The sequence below is a fragment of the Opisthocomus hoazin genome, chromosome 17 (genome assembly GCF_030867145.1).
Source record: "Opisthocomus hoazin isolate bOpiHoa1 chromosome 17, bOpiHoa1.hap1, whole genome shotgun sequence".
Taxonomy (NCBI): Eukaryota; Metazoa; Chordata; class Aves; order Opisthocomiformes; family Opisthocomidae; genus Opisthocomus; species Opisthocomus hoazin.
Genome location: NC_134430.1, coordinates 8,052,965 through 8,070,468, shown reverse-complemented (window position 1 = coordinate 8,070,468; position 17,504 = coordinate 8,052,965). Strand labels below are relative to the sequence as shown.

The 17,504-nt window shown below is 54.0% G+C and overlaps 1 protein-coding gene across 5 annotated transcripts in view; it reads left to right on the top strand.

Annotated features, from left to right (window-relative positions):
- Window positions 1–309: 309 nt before the first annotated feature.
- EYA3 (EYA transcriptional coactivator and phosphatase 3) overlaps window positions 310–17,504 on the top strand; it is a 62,976-nt gene continuing 45,781 nt past the window's right edge. The window contains exon 1 of one of the 5 annotated variants that reach the window (XM_075437700.1): window positions 310–548. The gene's annotated coding sequence lies outside the window, so the exon portion shown is untranslated. Of the gene's footprint in view, window positions 549–1,222; window positions 1,307–1,480; window positions 1,549–17,504 lie in introns of those variants that run through there. The other 4 variants (XM_075437702.1, XM_075437698.1, XM_075437701.1 and 1 more) reach the window with 4 other exon arrangements.

Here is a 17,504-nt window from a genome sequence, read left to right as displayed (position 1 = left end):
GTGCAGCGAGATGATCTGTAAGGTCCCTTCCATCCCGTGATTCTGTGATTTCTTTTTCCAATGCCATCTGCCAGCGCCAGCCACGCACTCCAGGCCCAGCGCCAGGCAGAGGGAAGCGTCTGATCACCACGTGAATGCATTTCCCTCCTGGGCCTGGACTCTGCTCCAGCCATGGCCACCCGTGAGGAACACCCGCAGGCACCTCCTAGCAGAGCGAGCTCCCTCTGTCCCTCCCTCAGCCACACTCAAAGCTTTGCCCTGAGCCTGCAGCTGTCGGAGCCACAGCACATGGCAAGGGGGGAGATCTCTGGAATTTAGAAGCCTAAATCTGGCTTGCTGGAGGAACTTCTCCCCAACTTTCTGCCCTCCGCAGACAGCACGCTCTGGCTGAGGAGCTCTCGCAGCTGGCGGACACGGTGGAGCTTTGCTCTTTTCCCCTTGCCCCCCAGCGCGATGGCAGAGCTCGGCTCCACGGCCCCCGGAGCACCCCACAGATGGAGCCTGGCAGCTGCTGGAGGAAACGGAAAGGGATTTTACGCGGAGATCTGGTAAATGCGTGACCTCCCTCTCCCGATTCCGGGAAAGCCTGCGGCAGAGTTTACAGCTCAGGCTAATGACTGGGGGTAAAGATCGTGCTTCACTGCACAGCAACCGGCTGTGAGGCCAGCGGGGGCCCAGAGAGCAACCGTGAACTCGGCTTCAGGGGAAAAGGGTCAGCGGAGCGACAGGCCCCGGGGACCCTGCGCGGGACACGTTCCGGCCCCCGCGCGCTCCTCTGTTCCTGAAGGGCTCTCTGGGTTCGGCCGCCGCGCCGCTCTGCTCTGCAATAAAACCGGCCCTCAAAGGGCCCTTCAAACGCAGCCCGTTCCCCGGGCGTTCCGCCACCCGCGCCCGCGGGCAGAGCCCCGGCCCCGGCCTGCAGCCCCCGAGCGGGCCCGCGGGAGGGGCGGAACGAGCGGCTCGGGGAGCTCGGGCCGGCTGGGGGGGCGGGGAGCGCCAGAACCGCAGCGGGCGGACCGGGCCCGAGCAGCGTCCCCCGGCCCGGCGCTCCCCGGTGCCGAACGGCGCCCGGCCCTGAGGCCCCGCGGGCTCCAGGCGCCAGGGCCCGGCCGGGGCCGCTGAGGCCTGCCCGGCACCGCTCTCCCGGCCTCAGGCACCCCCGCGGCCTCCCGCGGCCGCCGACGTCACTTCCGGCCGCGGCGCGCTGCGCTTCCCGGTGGCGCGCGGGGGCGAGGAGGCGCGGGGCCGGCGCTGCCATGTCCGCTGCGGGCCGCGCGCCCGCGCCCGGCTCCGGAGCCGCCTCTCGGTAAGAGCCCGCCGGGGGGACCCGGCCCGAGGGCGGCGAGCGGCGCCGGGCCCGGCGGGCCCCAGCAGGGGGGCGGCGGCGGGGCGGGCGCGCGTGCGAGTCGCTGAGCCTAGGCCCGAGGCGGCGGCGGGGCGGGAGCGGGGCGGGCCCGGGCGTTCGGGTGCCGCGGAGGGGCCGGGCCGGGCCGGGGCCCGGAGGTGCGGGCGGGCACCCGCCGCCTCCCTGAGCCCGGCGTGGGCCCGGTGAGCGGGGCCGGGGTGGCGAGGGGCCGCGGGGGGCCGGGCCGGCAGCCGGGGGAGGTCTCGGCTCCGGGCAGCCCCGCTGCGGTTCGCTCGCCCGCGCCGGAGCCGGGGCCGCGGGCCCGGGAGCCTGGCAGGGCCGGGCTCGGGTGGGCCTCGGTGGCTGCGCCGGGCCCGGGTCGGCTCGGCGGGACGGCCCCGGCTCTGACCGCTCGGTGCGGAGCCGGCCCGGGCGCGGTGGGTTCGGTCCCGGCGCGGAGCCGGCCCTCGGTGCGGCGGGGCTGCAGGCGTTCGGACGGAGCGGAGCGTCCGGCGGGAGCGTCTCGGCGCTGTCGGTGCGGAGCCAGCGCTGCGCTGCGGCTGTGATGCGCTTAGTCTGGAGTGTCGTAACTTCCAGCTGGTAATTAAAAGTCAACCATACTGATGAGGATACGATTTTTACGATTGTCATTATCCACTTCTGTTGTCTGGTTTCCTTCAGTTTCACCTGCTGCAGATTGCCTTAAATTCGTGACAGCGGAGAAGTTCGGTGCTGTTGGGACTCGTGGCAGTTCACGTGCCTGCAGACGCCGTGTTCATAATAAGCGGCTCTGAAAAGTGCGTGAGCGTGGTGGCTTCCTCGGCCGCAGACCTGCCGACCTGCCGCCTGTGACTGTCGCGCTGTGGGTTTTTTCTGGTCACCCCACCATGCCGTACTTCTCACTCGCGCGGTTCTGCGGTCCAGTTTGTGCCGTGCAGACGTGGTCTCAGTGCTCTGTGTCTAAAGGGCAGCCGAGGTGAAGGTCCCGCAGCCCCCCGGCCGCTCGCTTTGCTGCACAGAGCTTGCTCCTTCCTCTCGGCTCTTCGTGCAGCCTCAGCAGCAGTCATGGCAGCTTGGTAACTGTGTGGGGTTGGGTTGCGTGACAAATTGGATTGAAAAACTGCCACTTCCCCGTCATAAATGTATACAATAGCTGTAATAATGCCAGTGTAACCGGTGACTTTGGAATGATCTATAGCTTCTCAAAGCTTTGCCCTGTTGAAAAAGTTTTGAATTGAATATGTCAGAGTATGCTTCATCAAATGGGTTTCCGTGTTGTGTGTTAATGGACTGGGTGAAGGGACCCTCAGCCAGTTTGCTGGTGACACAAAGCTGGGAGGAGTGGTGAATACACCAGCAGGCTGTGCTGCCATTCAGCAAGACCTGGACAGGCTGGAGAGTTGGGCAGGGAGGAACCTGATGAGGTTCAACAAGGGAAAGGGCAGGGTCCTGCCCCTGGGGAGGAACAACCCCAGGCACCAGTACAGGCTGGGGCTGACCTGCTGGAGAGCAGCTCTGCGGAGAGGGACTGGGAGTGCTGGGGGACGACAGGGTGACCATGAGCCAGCAGTGTGCCCTGGGTGCCAAGAAGGCCAATGGGATCCTGGGGTGCATCAAGAGCAGTGTGGGCAGCAGGGCGAGGGAGGTTCTCCTCCCCCTCTGCTCTGCCCTGGTGAGGCTCCATCTGCAGTGCTGTGTCCAGTGCTGGGCTCCCCAGTTCAAGAAAGACGAGGAGCTACTGGAGAGAGTCCAGTGGAGGGCTACGAGGATGAGGAGGGGACTGGAGCATCTCTTCTACGAGGAAAGGCTGAGGGAGCTGGGCTTGTTCAGCCTGGAGAAGAGAAGGCTGCGAGGGGACCTTCGAAATGCCTCTAAATATCTGCAGGGTGGGGGTCAGGAGGACGGGGCCAGACTCTTTCCAGTGGTGCCCAGCGACAGGACAAGGGGCAACAGGCACAAAGTGAAGCAGAGGAAGCTCCAGCTGAACCCGAGGAAGAACTTCTTCCCTCTGAGGGTGCCGGAGCCCTGGCCCAGGCTGCCCAGGGAGGCTGTGGAGTCTCCTTCTCTGGAGATATTCCAGCCCTGCCTGGCCGCGGTGCTGTGCAGCCTGCTGTGGGTGACCCTGCTTGGGCAGGGGGTTGAGGGGGTTGGACTAGATGATCCCTAGTGGTCTCTTCCAACCCTGACCATGCTGGGATTCTCTGAGTTCCTCTGCAGCAGATTAATGTACAATTTCCTCGCTTTTGTGTACATAAAAATAGATAAAATATACTGAAATTTTGTAATTGCATGAAAAGCCGTGCAGGTAGTGTGTTCCTGCGTGCAAATTGTGTTGTGCTTAAAGATTCAAGGCATGAAGCAGAGAATGTGTCACTGTGGACATGAGTACCTCAGTGCCTGTGTCCGTAGTTACCAGAAGTAAGATTATTTTTTTTTCGTCCCCACAAGTCTGTGCTCTTTTTTTTTTTTCTCCCTAAAAGGTGCTCCTAGAAAATGGATGTTTGTTCAGACTTGTACTGGGTCTGCAAAACCCTGCGATCAGAAAAGGAGCGGTCAGGGTGGAGGTGTGAGGAAACTTTTGAGGCCTTAAAGGGAATTGTGTCAGGATTTAACAACTGGTATCTGCTGTTCGATCTCGCACCCAGCGCTGTCTGCAGACAGCCCACCTCCAGCCAGCGTCGTCTCCTGCAGCGGCTCCCGAGTGGTTTTGTCACCTAAGCCGTGACCGGTGGCACACGCTGATTGGTTGTAAGTTGAGGGCAGTCTTTTTGAGCTTTTCGTGCTTTGTCTTATCCTTAATTTATTCACTTTCTTTCATCCTAATTTGTCTGGAAGCTTTTTCTTTAATTGCTGAAAAGGCAGCAAAACAAGCGTCTCTTGGGCAGAGGCCCCTCTCCCGTGGTGATTCAGGGATGGTTCCTGCGGATGCTGTGACTGGAGGCACTCCAGGACCCCAGGGCAGAGCTTCAGATCCTGTCTTCCTTGCAGCCGGCTCTGGAGCTTCGGTGAAGGTGGTGCTGCAAGGGGTCGGATCTCCTCCCGATGCCGGGCAGGGAGCACAGCGGGTCGTCGCAGGCTCTTCGGCGCGTGGTGTCATTTTGATCCACGCCACGCCAGTCGCTGCTGCCTTGCCTTTTCCAGGTTGTCACTGACGAGTCCGCCACCTGGGCAGTACAACTTGAAAACAAGCTTTGTGTTTAGAGTAATAATTTAGTGTTGCAATGAAGCTGATGGGGAACTTTTTCCATCTCTTAGACAAACTCTTGGGGTTTAAAGGATGGCTAGTCCAGTTTCAGAGGTGATTGAGCAGCTCTTCAGTTCTGCAGAAGAGGAGTCTGTCTCTCCTGCCTTGAGACCCATCTTCAGACCTGCTCTCGCATCCCAGGAGCTTCCTCCCGAGCCTTGAAGTTTGCGTAGTTTGTGTTTGAATACTGACCGTCCTGTTTATCTGCGAGTCGCTGGCTGGAACAGAACGCAAAATGTGTGGCAGCTTTACACCTTGGGTGGTGGCTCACATTGCTGTAAATGTCATACTGCCACATGGAATTGCATGTTGAAAATTTTACAAATCAGTCTCGTACTAATGTCTTTTCTGTGGCAATTTTTTGCCGCCTTCTATTTGAGAGACCTGAAGAAGTTCTTCCCTAAATATGATTGATTTAAGATCATCAGGGGAGAAAAATGCCTATTCAGGACCAGGATCATTGGAAAAAGCAGGTGATTAATTCTTCTTCAGAGCAGAAAAGAAAGTGGCAGCTGTTTTCAAGCCACATGGAAGTGTTCTGAAGTAGCTTTGATCCCTGATTTCCTGCCAAAATTTCCCCACGTTGCTTTTTTTGGTAAAGGCGTAGCTGTTCTCATGTACCTGTTGGGGAAAATACTGTCACAGAGATCAACCCTGTTCAAGGTTTATCACACAAGTCTGGTCCCATTTGCAATATGTCTGATGTTTTGTCCAATACCTTTGTAACAGCTCTTCAAATTTGAGAAGCCATTGCCTTGATTTTTCTGTGTAATTTAAATCCCCATTTCTTGTCCATCCAGAACTTTTGGGGTACCGGGAGAGGAGTTGATCTTTCTAGAAGATAAAGGGACTCAAATAACAGGGACTACCTTTGTTTCTTCATTACCTTGGCTGGTATTCTGGAGAACTACAAAGACACACAAGGTTTAGTTCTTTTTCTTCTACAGTCTCATATTTCTTTGTTCTGTTTGGTGGTTAGCTGTCATGCCAAGCCTGCTGCTATGTTGACCTTTCTGGATATGAGGAAAAATTCATTCTTCTGGCTTGAAAAAAAAAAATAAGATGTTACAAAATACTTCCTCTTGCCTGACCTGAAGAAATCCAGAAAGTCCCTGTGAGTCAGTGATACCACTGCTCTCAGCATTTTGGGATAAGATGGCGCAAGCAGTTTGACAGTTCTCTGAAATACTAATCTGTGTAGCAGCTTTCCAGGACCTAAAGGATTTACCTTCATGCTGAAGAAAAAACAGCACCAAGTTATTGAGTAAGTTGTTCTAATCTGAATGCAATGACCTTTTTTGTGATGCTGTTATAAAAAACATCTATAATTGGTCTTGACTGAAAGTGCCAATTCTGGCTGAGCTACTGCCGCGGTCTGGTGTGTGTCATGCAGCTGCTTTTTCCAGTGAGGGAAGTAAAAAGTGGACAAGTTCAAGGAAGTTTTTGGCAGACTCCGTTAGCTGGAATAGGCCTCCGTCAAAGGAGACAGCCCTGTGGGGAATGTCTTGGTGCTGGCAGATTTTGGAGCTAAGAGGCAGCAGAAGATCCTTCGGACTGTTGTTTCTCAGAGGTTACTTGTCACAGACGGTGAGCGAGAAGATCCCGGTTCGCTGGGCTCTGGTTTCGTCTGGAGGCTGCGTCACGCTGCCGCTGCTGCCGACACCGCGGGCGCCAGTCGCTCGCCCAGGCCCTGCCTGCCGCAGTCGCGGGCACGGAGCTGTCAGGGCTCCGGGAGCTGCGAGGGCGGGTTGTGCCGGCGTTCCGAGAGCTGCGAAGATGGATTGTGCCGGCCTTGCTTGCCCGTCACAGGTGTCAGATAAAACTGACTGTAACTTAATGGGGTGTAGAGCTAAACAGTCTTTGATTACATGTGCGGTAATTTGCATGATGTGATTTGCTTTGCAGCTGGTGTCAGCTGAAATCAAAATGTGCGGTGTTATCACCTGCCACAACTCGGCTGAGTGCAAATCCCTTGGTAAGACAGAGACCTGGGCGTTCATCTGTCCGCGTCCACTTTGCGTTCTAGATTTTCTGCAGCCATTGGAAGCTGCAGAACACACAGCGCTAGTTTTGCTGGGATTTATTTGTTGTCTGGTTAGGGATGAATTCTCAATGACAGGTCTAAAGAAAACGTATTTCTATCAGTGAAGATATTTTTGTGATCTTGTTTGCTTCCTCCTCGAATCAAGCAACACTTGCACGTATCAGGAGGTCAGAGGACCCGTGATGCCTGAAGCAGTGAAATGAATTATCTTTTTTGTGGGTTTTTTTGTTTGTTTGTTTGGGGTTTTGTTTTGGGTTTTTTTGTTTTGTTTGGTTTTTTAAGTAGTGACTGGAGAAGAACACACACACACTGTGGAAAGGTGCAGACAGACAGTTTGAGTCTCTTCTTGGCATCACAGTTGTGTGAACCCTGCAGTCTCATGCTGTCTTTATCTCGCCTCCTATTTTTTTTTTTTTGTTTCTCCTTCAGAGCTGTAATGCAGGAAATGCAGTAAGCTTCAAAAAAACCCCCAACCCCCCAAAAGGCGGGATGGCCGTGATGGCTCTCCATCAGCCCCTGGGGACGGTTCCATTGCTCTTCATACTGATGTCGTTTTGCTCTGGTCTGGTTGCCCTCTTGGTGCCTCTGTATCTCTGTACCTTGGTGCATCTGCCCTCCCAGGGCCAAGCTGGCTGGAGCAGAATTATTTAGGAATCTCTCTGTGTTAGAGCTTTCCTGTCCCCCCCCAAAACAGCAAGTGAAGCTTGTCTAAGTAGCGTTATTTAGGAGCCTTTTATCTTAGAGCTTCCCTGTCTTCTCAAAACAGCAAGGATCTACTTTAGTTTAATTGTAGTCGCTCTGGAAAGTGGAAATTTTACGTTTACAGGTGTCAATACAGTGCATCGTTGCCATTTGGCTGAATTGGGTAAAATAGTCCAGCTGAGACCTCTGTGGATCAGGAACAATCTGAAACAAGACTTCTGGTGTTATGAGAGGGTCAGACCCTTCCTGCCGTGTTCCCTTTGGCCGTGGCTTTGGTGTGTGTCGTCCTGGTCCGTCAGCGCCTGCAGACGGGTTTGGCTGTGTGTGCAGCGGGAGGTGAGCACGCGGGTGGCGACCCCGGGGTGCTGCTGCGTGTGAGTGAGCCCGGGGGCTCGGACTGCAGCGGTGGGCAGTGACCCACCCGGGGCTGCCGAACGCGCTGCTTCGCGGTGTTCGGAAAGAGACTGGAAAGAGTGCCGGGAGCAAAAACTGGCTTTCTCTGTGTTAAAAGTTTCAAGCAGGACAGGTCCAAAGGCTGAAAGCTTATGTCGCCACAGTTCTGTTGTCTAGAAGTGGATGTTTGTTTTCTGGAGCAGAGGGTTGTTGATCGGAATGAGTCATTGTTTGGAGAAGTTAATACATTTCAGTACTCTGGAACTGAAAATATTTTGTATCAGCTAAATTTAAAAAGTTATGTGATGACTCACCTGGCAGTTGGATAATTCAGATAAATAATGACAGGAAATTAAAAAGGAGATGGGAATAGATGCAAGGACAACAGGGAAGAGAAAGGAAATAGGAATCTTCTTTACTGTGAAAGTTTTGTTGCCCTGGCTGCAGTATTGTTTGAGGCTTTGTGTAGAAGCTTTGTACTATTTTTGTGCGTTTGAATGTAGCTTTTTTACTGATTGTCATGGTCTGGAGGCTAGGTAAGCCAGTAACACAGTAAAGAACAGAACAGCCCCTTCTCTTTGTATAAAGAAAAAAATGTGTGCCATACTCGGGATCAGCTGGGACGTTCTGAGGTTGCGTGTGAGCTGGTCGCTCGCAGCACACAGCACTTCGACTCCTGCTGAAGGGGACCTGAACTAACATGGAGGAAAAAGAGCTTTGGGAGATGTGGGACCTTGAGGGCGGATTTGGAAAAAAAGTCGTCAGACATTTCTTTGCCAAAATTGTACCTAGCAGAGGGGATGATGCTTCCGTTTGTCAGGTGCTAATTCTTGTTGGAAACTTGGCTGACCTGCCGGGAGCAGAGAGGGCGAAGGATTTCCCAGGGAGCTGCAGCAAGAAGCAGCGAATCTTTGGCCACCGAAGCCTGCGTTTGCTCGGTACCTGTTGCTAGCTGCGTAATGCCGGTTGCAAGTTTGGGGTTGTTGCATTCAAATGGAACGTGTTTGTTCTTGTTCTGGTGATTGGTGACACAATGATATTAACTAGATGTAGATATTTTAATCATATCAGTTACTGTAAATGTGATGAGGGAATTTCTTTTGATGGTGATTATGGGGAGCTACCTAACCCCATGGTTATGCTGGCTTTGCAGTGCCCGGCGTCCCTGCGATGCGGTGGAAGGAGCCTTGCCCGGGGATGCGGCAGTGCCAGGGTACCAGCTGGGCAGAGGCGGTGGGGGGGGTGGGGGGGGGAGGTGGGCACCGCACACGAAGGACTTGATAAAGGGTAACAGCGTTGGAAACACAGGGAAAGAGAAGCGCTGCTGGGTCTGTACAGGTGGAAATCCCAGGCCGTAGATATACTCCAGGGATTCTGCTGGCAGCCCCTGGGTCAGGGCACTGGTAGTGGTCAGGAGCGGGTGCGTGAGATCAGCGGAGCTGCAGGCGGGGGGAGTTATAGTGGGAGATTTCGGCTGCCTGGGCAGAGACCGGTTCTGTGCCTCGTCGGGAGGCGAAGCAGGGAGAACGCTCCTCGAGCTCAACACAGGGCTGCTGCCTGCAGCAACCGAGTTTGAACTGACAAGAGAAGCGGCGTGTCGGAGTGCTGCGGTGCACAGGACCTCCTTCGAGCTAGCAGTGGGACAGCTTATAGCAACCACAGTGTGGTTAGATAGAACTGGGTAGAAGGGGACAGCAGACAAATCCAGCACACAGATCTTCAATTTCGTGAAATTAAAATACATAAAAATTAATCAAGTAGTTTAAAAATCCTGCAATCTATGAAACGATCTGCCCCAAAAGTGAGGAACCTACAGGGAGCTTGGGGGCTGCTGGAAAAATACTGTGTGTCCTGGTTTCGGCTGGGACAGAGTTCATTTTCCTCCCAGTAGCTGCTGTGTTTTGGATTTAGTAGGAGAAGAATGTTGATAACACTGATGTTTTCAGTTGTTGCTATAAATCAAGGACTTTTTCTAGTTCCTCATACTCAGCTAACGAGCAGGTGTGCAGGAGCTGGGAGGGGGCACAGCCAGCCAGCCAAGCTGCCGATGGAAATATTCCATGCCATGGGCGTCGCGCTCAGCTTATGAACCGGGCTGGGGGGGGGCAGCAAGCTGCCGGCCGCTCGGTCCCCAGGGGCTTGGAATCCTCTTGGCCGGGAAGTTCGAACTTTTCTTTTGGGCTGCGAATCGGTCGTCGGGTGCTGAGAAAAACTGTATTGTAAAAGGACTGGCATGGTTTAACCCGGCAGCCGGGAACTCAGCAGCAGACAGCCGCTCGCTCCCCGCTCCGCTTCCCCCCCGCGGGACGGGGAGGAGAGATGGAGACAAGGGGAAACTTGTGCGTTGAGAGCAAGACGGTTTAATAAGGCAACAAAGGAAATACTAATACTACTACTAATAATGGTAGTAACAATCATAATAATGAATATGCAAAACAAACTATATGCAGTACAATTTTTCTCAGCACCCGACGACCGATTTGCAGCCCAAAAGAAAAGTTTGAACTCCCGGCCAAGAGGATTCCAAGCCCCTGGGGACCGAGCGGCCGGCAGCTTGCTGCCCCCCCCCAGCCCGGTTCATAAGCTGAGCGTGATGCCCATGGCATGGAATATTTCCATCGGCAGCTTGGCTGGCTGGCTGTGCCCCCTCCCAGCTCCTGCACACCTGCTCGTTAGCTGAATATGAGGAACTAGAAAAAGTCCTTGATTTATAGCAACAACTGAAAACATCAGTGTTATCAACATTCTTCTCCTACTAAATCCAAAACACAGCAGCTACTGGGAGGAAAATGAACTCTGTCCCAGCTGAAACCAGGACACTGCATCAGAAGCCAAGATACACCACTTGGAAGCGAACAAATTGGTCCCCCCCAAAAATCCCTGCATGGCTCCATGGGAAAGCAAACAAGCCATCATGGGGGAAAGACGAGCATCTAATGGAAAGCATGCCGGGTGAGAACAGGAGAGTCTGTAGCATGGCAGGTGAGATCTAGAAGGAGAATTAAAAAGGGTGGAGAGGAAGTTGAAGAACACTTTGCACAGGAGGCTCAAACCAGTAGTAATAAGTTCTCTAAATCCACCACAAACAGGAATCTGGGTAGTGCGTCTGTGGGACGCTTGGTGACCAGGGGCGGTGGAACGGGCGCCTGGGGATGGTGCAGCGCGACAGAGCTCAGTGAACTCCGTGTGTCACTGTGACTGCTGAGGATGCTGTGGCCTGGAGGGTGTCCGGGGAGTAGCGCGCGGGTGGCTGGCTTCCAGCAGCAGTAAGGTGACTGAGAGATATAAAGGACAAAGTCGCTGCTCACTGGAAAATACGGTCTGGAGAAGAGTCAGCTTGGCTTCTGTAGAGGGAAGTTCCACCGTGTTCATGTACTGGAGTTCTGCAAGTACATGGATAGAGGGAAGCAAAAGGTAGGACCACTTTTTCAGAAAACCTGTGACAAAGTTGTGTTAAAGAAGTGAAGTTTCCCCAAGCTTGGAGGAGCGGTTCTCGATCAATGGGACGCTGGTGAAAGCGTAGATTTACAGGAAGATTTGGCCTGCAGGGACCTCGTGAGGTAGCCTGCTTCCGTCTCCTCGCAGGACGTAGGGTCTTCAGCGCCTCGTCCACAGGGGTTTTAAAAATGTGCCAGGGTGGACACTCCACCACCCCTGTGGGTCACTCCTTCAGTGCAGACCACTCGCACAGTGAAGACACTTTTCCTTATATTGAACTGGAATTTTCCCTGTTGCGATTTGTGACCATTACGTCTTTCTTTAGGCCTTGGGGATGAGTGTGGCTGTGTCTTTTCTGTGGTATCTTTTTGGCCTTGCTTGAGAGAAGCCTTGCTTGCTGCTCAGGCTCATGGCTGACTCATGTTCAACTTAGTGTTCACCAGGATCTCCAGTTTCTTTCCTGCAGAACGGTGACCTCTCGGTTTGTCCCTTGCCCGTCCTGTCGCACGGGGTTGCTCCATCCCTGCGGCAGCACAGAGCACTTGCCCTTGTTGAGCTTCAGGACGTTCCTGCCAGCCCACTTGCCAGCCTGTCTCAGTCTGTCCGAGTTGCAGTTCTGCTTTTCAGACGTTTGGACGGCACCCCCCGGCTTACCCTCACCCACAGGCGTTCTGAAGAGCTGTTCAGTCCCGTTGCACTGGTCGTGGTGAGGACGCTTGTACTGTGTGCACTGTCAGCTCTTGTAGGTAGCTTTTAGTTACCAGCCGCTGGTTAGGTTGTAGACCTGTGATCCCAGTCCTTTCAACCTGGCAGTCCAGGCCGTTTTTCATCCGCCATGTAGCCTGTCTGTAGTGATGCCGTGAAAACCCAGAGCTGAAGACTCATTAGTCGGCAGACTGTTAAACAGGGATTCTTTATTGCGGCGCCGGGCACACGGGGGATCTCTCCTCCCAATGTGCGCGCCAAACACCCTGTCATTTCAGGTTAAATACAATCACAATATACATCTTCATTATATTTCTGAGAAATGCTTAGCATATTCATGACTTTTCCAAGAACTAATTAGCATATATTAATATCTTTCACACATGTCTGTTAGCGTCCTCGGGTGGTCTTTGGGGGTCTCAAGATGAAGGCTCATACTCCTCATCACAGTGTCCGCTGGTTGACCTTTGTTTCTGCGCAGACTCGGTTCTAAGATCACGTATACCGTGTCCTTCCAGGTTGTTTTGCTCTGGTCCTGTTGCCCTCTTGGTGCCTCTTTATCTCTGTAGCTTGGTGCATCTGCCCTCCCAAGGTTGAGTTGTCCAAAGAACATTATTTAGGAGTCTCGCTATCTTAGAGCTTTCCTGTCCCCCCCCAAAACAGCGAGTCAAGCTTGTCTAAGTAGCGTTATTGAGGAGCCTCTTTATCTGAAAGCTTTCCTGTCTTCTCAAAACAGCAAGGATCTACTTTAGTTTAATTACAAGCACTCTGATAAGTGGAAATTTTACATTTACAGGTATCAGTAGTTTGTACCTGCCCGGTGTGGCTGCAAGGATGCTGAAGGGTTCTGCATTACCAAAACTGAGACGCAGACTATTTACAGCTCTCTGCTTCCACAGAGCCAGTCATTTCGTCGGAGAAGGCAGTCGGGTTGGCCAGGCACCATTTGCCTTTGATGGATCCATGCTGCTTGTTCCCAGTCGCTCTCTTGTCCTTCATGTCTGTGGGAATGGTCTCCACATGGATTTGCTCGGCAGTCCTCTGAGGCAAGTCTGGCTGGACTGTGTCTCCGTTATTGCCTGTCTTGAAGGTGACATTTTGCCCTTTTGCAGTCATCAGTCACCTCGCCGCATTGATGGGACCTTTCAGGAGTGATAGAAAGCAGCTCCTTCACCATCTAACTTGGCTTTACAGACTTGCGTATGCCCAGTTTTCTGAAGACGGTCTCTAACTTCATCTTTCTGTGCCACTGGTAGTGTCTGGGAGCGGCAGGGACGTGCTGGTCCCGGTGGGAAGGGACGCTAAGCGTGGTAGCAAGGCTGGCAGCAGCAGTGGCCTCACCAGCAGGGGCACAGGCAGTGCCTTGCGACCCGCGGGGTGAGCCGGCCCATGGCAGGCAGCTGGGTTAAGGCAGGAGCGCGGGATGGCAGACAAATCCCCGGTGAAGCAGCTCTGAGGTGACGCTGGGAAGCCAGGTCTGTAGCTCAGGCGGGTGCCGAAGGTGAGAGCCACAGCTTGAAAGCAGCCCCTGAGGCGGAGAGCAGTGACCTTCGCTGAAGCCTCCAGTAGAGCTTTCTGGAAAAGCCGTCCCCAGGGTCACCAGCTGTGCTCTCTTGGCCCTGAGCCCAGGTAACCTGACCCCCAGGAGCAGGGGTATTTGCTGGGGGCCTTCATAGGTGCCATGTTGTTCCTCCAAGCTCTACCACGAGGCACAAGGACTTGGGAGGCCTGAGCGCAGACCTTGATGGTAAAGCCCAAAGTAAGGAGGCCATTGAATGCTGCAGCCTTTTCTGTGTCCTCAGTCAGTCACTCGCCTGCCCTGCTCAGCACCCGACCTATGGTTTTCTTGGTCTTTTGCTGCCAGTGTGCCCTCAGGAGCCCTGGAAGCCCGTCTCGTTGCCCTTCGCATCCCCTGCCGCCTTGGAGCCAGCCAAGCTTCTGATCTCTGCCGGCTTCAGCAGTTCTGGTGAATTCCTCACATGTATCTGGTCCTTGCTTGACCTCCCATACGCTTCCTTTCTGAGCTTAGTCAGAAGTTTGCTGCCCAGCCAATGTCTCCTCCTTCTGCATCTGCTCGTTCTCCTGCGTGTGGGGATGGACTGCTCTCTGGGGCTTGGGGCAGCTGTCCTTGAGGATCAGCCATCTCTCCTGGGCTGCCTCGCTCCTTCGGGTCCTTCCATGGTGCCGTACCTGTCAGATCAGTCTCCTGAACAGACCGTGCTCTGGCTGTTCATTGTGCTGCTTGTCATCGTCACTTCTGCTGGGATCTTGAACTCGTACTCTGTGTCACATCACCACGTAAAAAAAATTGATGCGCTGAGAAACCTGACTCTGGTTTGCCCCACCACGTTGCCCTCGCAGCAGGTACGGGGGTGGCTGAAGTCCCTCTGCCGAGCTGCGGTCTGCGATCACTAGGTTTCTTCTGCTGTTTGAAGACGGCTTTGGTCACTGCTGAGCAGAGGGTCTGTAGTGGACACCCACCTCAGCATCCCCCTTTCTCGGCTACCCTTTACTCTGGCTGTGCGAGATCGGTGGAGGTCTGCCCGTCATCCCACAGCAGAGCTGGTTTGTCTGAGCGTTTCTGTCACCCTGTGGTGGGTGTGCTGTCCGCTGCCTTGTGGCCTTCCCTGGCAAACCTCGCCAGAAGCCGTCTAACTCAACGAGCCAGCCCGGGGAGCAGAGCAGAGGGCTTGGTGCTCACTGCGGGGCGGGGGGAGAGGCAGCGCTGTGGTACCCTCAGGCTGGGTTCCTGCAGCATTTTCGCCAGGGATCTGGAGAAATGAGTGACGGTGAAATCTCCGAGTTCGCTGATGTCACTGAGCTTCTGTGTGTTAAAAAGCCACACCGAAGGCAGGAGGGTATTCTCAAACCGAGTGACTGAAAAAGTGGCAGAGGAGCTTCGATGTAGATGAGTTTACGAGAACTTAAGGTAATTAACATAACTATGGTTTAGATTTCTTTCCCGGAATTAGGGGTGGCTCATCTAGGGAGAAGCAGCCGGAGCCGCGTCTCCCCGGGGCTGCGCTTGGCGCAGGCGGCTCCACGAGGAGGGCCTGAGGACGGCGAGGGGTCGCCGGAATGGTCGCTCAGTGGAAGCGGCAGCCGACCAAAAAGCCAACAGCGCTGGCTCCACGGGGAAGGGCGCTGAGGATGACGGACGGAGGCTTCGGTTTGCTGCTCTGTAGTAAAGCTGTGGTTGCAGCTACGCGTTGTATAGTGTGTGCAGCTCCGGCCTGAGGAGGAGCAGAGCAGGGCAGAGGGTGATCGTGGGGGACGGAGCAGGCACCTCGCGGAGAGGAACTGGATCCTGGGGCTGGTTTGGAGAGGGGATGTGGTCAGGGTGTAGAAAACCCTGAAGGCAGGGGACGCGCCGAAAGCCAGGCTGCTCGCCCAGTCCTGCCCTGCGAGGGCTGAAGGCGCTGGGAAGCTCGCCGGTGTGCGGCAGCCGAGAGGTTCCTGCTGCGCGGCGGCGGTGGGAGCTGCCGCCCCGCAGAGGCACCGGCCAGGGCCGCAGGTCTGCGGGTGGGTGCTGGAGGGCGAGGCGGGGATGTCCCCGCTGCGGTCCCACGCGTGTGGCCGTGCCGGGGGTGGAGGGTGGCCGGGCTCCCACCCTCCGTGGGCATCGGCCGTGGCGCCGGTGGCCGCGGCGCTGGGCTGGGCCGGCGGGACCGTGTGGCTGACCCAGCGCGGGGCTGCTGGGCTCCCGCCTGGCCCAGCGGCACGACGGGGGCTGCCTGAGCAAACGGTGTGATAAATCCGCTGCGTTAAAAGGTGGCTCCTGCCGAGCAGCTGGGCGTCGAACGCTGTCCTTTGAACTGTTTTTTTCAGTAAAAAATCTCAAATATCCAGTGCTTTATTCTTTCTTTAATTTTTTTGAGCAGGTTACTCTGGCAACTGTTGTTGCTAAGACACAGACAGCTACAGATATTCTCAGAACTGATAACTAATTGCACAGTGATAAATACCATGGCTGCCTCTAATTTGAAAGAACAGAAGAAATAAATAAAATTACCATAGTCACAACCTTCTAAATAAAATCGTGGTGAGAGTTGAGTACTGAAACAGTTTCTCCAATAGAACTGTAGGTTGATTTGCTGGGAGCCTCTGGGGGTAGCTGTATTTCTTTTTGGTATGTAGTAGTGAAATTTTTATTGAAAATAAAGTCTAGAGCTGCATAACGTAAATAATTCCTTTTTTGTGGTTAATGTGGTGCAGATTTGCTGTCTGACTGATAGAGGATTAAAAATTTCAGTCTTTTTGTTAAGGAAATTTCCTGATTTGTATGTGTCTGACGTGGCTTCTGGAAATCAAAGGTAGCATGCTCTGCTGTTTGAAAGTCTGTTTTAAAAAGCTTTTAAGACAAATAGCATTTTTTTCCCTCTGGAGCGGCAGCCACCCATTTACCACTTCTCTAAAACACAAAAAGGTGTGCAGGCCACAAGAGAACACCTGTCTTATCATTTGTGGTCTTCAGAAAAAATCTGTGAAGTCTCAGCACAAGTTGAATCCTGGTGAACGGAGGAGATAATCGGCTTTTCTGCTTTGCTCGCGTTCCCGTGAGTGACCGTGCTGTGCGCTGGAACCAGGGGGGTCATGGCAGGTCCGGGTCCTTGTGCCGCGAGGGCTGTGCCTGTCAGACCTGTCTAGAAGAAATTGCGACTTGTGTCTGGGTTCAGTGGGAGTTGTTTTTCTCGAGGATGAAGTTGTTATTTCCAGATTTTTCTTTTGTGAAAACGGTGCTTTTCCCCATTATAAATTTCCCTGCTCTGTTTCAAAATCAAATTTAACAGAATTGTGTAGGAGCTGGAACCCAAGCTGCCTGTGTGTCGTTGTTCAAGCGGAGCAAGCTGCGGCCAGCCTGAATGCTGAGAGCCCTGCAAGGATGTAAAAATAATGTGAGAATTCCGATTAATGACATGGGCATTGCTCAGGGTAAAACTACATTTGTATCACCACGTGTCATTTCAGTGGTTTTATCACTTTATAAAAACGGGGTGGGTTTTTTTCCATTTTAAGATTATGAAATTTTAATCAAACCATGATTTTTCAGTCCTGGAGGACTGTGTTCACAGGCTTGTTGTGGCCACTCGTACCTTCAAAACCAGGGCATGCAGCCTGCCTGCCCCGCGCCGTTCGCAGGGGTTTGGTCTGGGGCTTTCCTGGGTAGCAAGGAAGGGAGGAGAGAGCTCGGAGAGCGAGCAGGAGGCCGGCCAGCGGACCTCACGGCAGAGGTCTGTGCCTTGGTATTCTTCGCAGCGTTTTGCACGGATCTGTGCGTGCTGTGTGCGTCTGCAGAGCGAGGAGGAGGGCAGAGCAGCAGGGTGTAAGCAGGGTGTAACTGCTGTGAGCTCTGCCGGGTTTGTCACGGCTGCGGCGTCAGCAGGCTGCCGTGCAGCACAGCTTCATTCATTAACTCCGCTCCGTTCTGGGTTTTTAAACGGCCGCTCTCTGCCGCTGAAAAAGAAAAATAGTAGAGCCCTGGACTTACAAAAGGGATGGGATGGATTGAACAGAAGAAAGCTGGAGGTATGGTGCCTTGAAGATGGATTTTAGAGGGAATTTTTAAGAACTGCTTTGGAGAGCAAGGCTGTCGTCTGAGGAGTCGACTGCTGATCGTGCTAGAAAGTAGGGCT